This window comes from Triticum urartu, chromosome 2A (assembly GCF_056163025.1).
Source record: "Triticum urartu cultivar PI428250 chromosome 2A, HENAU_Tu73, whole genome shotgun sequence".
Taxonomy (NCBI): domain Eukaryota; kingdom Viridiplantae; phylum Streptophyta; class Magnoliopsida; order Poales; family Poaceae; genus Triticum; species Triticum urartu.
The window spans coordinates 268194991-268197915 of NC_141874.1; the positions used below are offsets into that span (position 1 = coordinate 268194991).

General features: G+C 45.7%; 1 pseudogene; it reads left to right on the forward strand.

The window, feature by feature from the left end:
- The first annotated feature begins 1636 nt into the window (after positions 1-1636).
- LOC147984776 (uncharacterized) lies at positions 1637-2364 on the forward strand (annotated as a pseudogene).
- Positions 2365-2925: the final 561 nt, after the last annotated feature.

The following is a 2925-nucleotide window of genomic DNA, read 5'->3' on the forward strand; positions in this document are numbered from 1 at the left end:
CCCATTTGCTAGCTTGATTTTTTTTGCCCTAATTCGAAAATCCCCAACAAAAAAGCCCCAAATTTTTTTCTTGCAGTTTGTTTGATATTGCAAGATTTGGTTGTTTCGGTCAATGGATTTGTTGTTTGGCAAGTGGATCTAGCCCCTACCAATCCATCCCCACCCTTCCCACCACGGAATCCACCGAATTCGGCCATTTCCTAAAGATTTCCGCCCAAATAGGAGACCACTAGGTGCCCGCGCCCCAAACCCCCAGGCCAATTTCCACTGACCACCCCGGGCACCCGCACCTCCCACCCCCGGGTGCCCGCACCCCCCCCCCTCCATGAAACAGTCCAAGTACACCACCAATTTGGCCATAACTTTCACCTCCAAGTTAGTTTTTCATGTTCTTTAGCTCGTTTGGAAGCTCTTGACACCCCCCATCCACATATATCATTACCACCACCATTTTCCTCCACCAAAAATTTCACCACAAAAACATCCACTTTCCGCGTTTGACTGATTTTGAGTTGTGGTTAACGTTTCCTAAGGTATTTTGGCTACTTAGGAACATGTGACATCGACATCACCGCCATTCATCATCACCTCGGAGTTGTCTATGCCAACGATATGCACCATTGACACCACTAATAGTAAGCAAGGATGGTAACCTCGACGACACTTAGTTCATTTACTTGCTTTTGCGTTGATAACCTGAGCCATTTTGTGTTACTTATCCATCGAGACTAGTGAGGTGAGAATTGTGGGGCCATACTGTATTGTGCACCATAGTGATCTTGCTATCATCATTGTGCACTAAGTCTCTCCCGTGCATATATTACATACTTGTCTCATATCATACTTGGCTCCAGCATCAAGCATAGTGAAAAAAAGAAAAAAGAGATAAAAGCTTTTAAGCAAAAGAGGAGAAACAAAGATCTTGTAAGCAATAGCATTGAGCCATTTTGCAATGCTACATCAACTTGTTCATCACATACAAAGCATAGTTGGGATTGAAGATGGCACGTTTCTCTCATAGGTTGGTGCATAAGCGTATATTGACCATTTGAGCAATCGAGTTAGCGTCTCTCTAGCATCCGTACAACAGGAGCATTTTCCGTGGTTACACATTTTGATCTCACTACTTGGTTGTGCGGAGCCCTTCTATATTCCGTGTGTGTGTTCCTAGTGATATTCTTGGGTTTGATCTATTTGATTTACTAGAAATTTTGTGGGCCTTCTAAACCTTATCAATATCTTGACTAACATTTGCTTGAAATTTTTGTGCCACTGTCCTAACCAAGCTACGCCATAATCTTTACTTGTCTAGGTGTGGGAAACAAACCTGGTACTAATTCTCCTATTGTGGCATTACATTGAGTGACACTTGATACATTCACAACCCTCGGAATAGGTAAATTCGGTATTATTCTCTCATTTTCCTACTCACCCCACTTGGTTATGTTGGATAGGCCAAGTTCTTCACCGAACCTACTTTTCGAGGAGCAAGGTGACGATCATGACTACGTCACCAAGAACCACTTCTTTTTTGCCCAACGATCTCTCCATCAAGAAAGTGAAGCCTTGGCTAAACGCATTGAGCAACTCGCCACTGACCTTCGTCAATCGGAAGCAAGGAACAGTGACTACATCGATGCCAAGTTCACCACACAAATGGAAGAATTCCGCAGCATGCTCACGAGATGCGCGTCTTCCACAACCTCTTTGCCAAAACGGCGCCACTCAAGCCACTGCTCAAGTTGGCAATCTTCGGACTACTCCTCTTACGATACAAGTCCTACCCGAGCTCGCTTTCCTCGACGTGATGATCCCCAAGATAGCCAAGATCAAGAAAATCCATTCCAAGGCAATGGCTTACAAGACCGAGTCCGAGAACGTGAAAGGGTGCAACAACAAGCGCAAGAAGCAATGGAGCAAGAGCAAGTACTTGCACAAGTGCAATGTCAACCACCTCAAGACGGTGATGCAATCTGACAAGCACAAGAGCATCATGAAGCACAAGGACTCGAACTGAAGGTCAAGCACTCGAAGCACAACGCACACTCAACAAGGCCACTAGAGCCGGCGAAGAGCACAATCGCCAAGTGCGTGAACAAGAAGAAGCACTTCATCAAGCACGACAAGAAGAAGCCGCTCGAACTGAAGAGCAGCAAGAAATAAGAAACCAAGCGCATATGTCGCGTCCTCCTCCACGAAAAGAGCGACATCATGAGGAACAAGAATTTGAGGACCTTCCTCCTCATCAGGAGCAATATCAAAACCGCCACTACGAAGAAGAACTCCTCTACGGCAAGCTCAGGTTCACCATGCCCAAGTTTTCCAAAAGTAATGATCCCGAAGAATATCTCCCATAGGCATTGAAGGTGGACAAGATATTCCGTCCTCACAACTATGACAAGGAAAATAAGGTCGCCATGGCCTCCCTCGGGTATGAAGACGACGCCCTCATTTGGTGGGAACAAGTAATCAAGCGACGACAAGCAAGAGGCGAACCACCAAACACAACTTGGACGCAAATGAAGGATGTCATGAGATCTCGCTTCGTGCCTACACACTACACCCGTGATCTTTTCAAGAAGTTGCAACTCCTCAAGCAAGGCACGAAGACGGTGGAAAATACTAGAAATAAATGGAGGTTGCCACGATAAGAGCCAATGTCAAGGAAGATGATGAGAAAACTGTTGCACGCTTCTTAAATGGCCTCAATCACCCAATAAAGAGGATTGTCGACTTCCAACCCTACTCCAACCTTCTCGAGCTAGTTCTTCAAGCGACCAATGCCGAGTGACAAGTGCAAGATGACTTCAAATATGCCAAGTACTTGTCCAAGACCTACAGCTCGTACACTCAAGCTCCCGCGACTTTGGCACCTCCTACCTCAACTAGACCATCACAAAGTACTGGTGACAAGTGAAGTTCGAA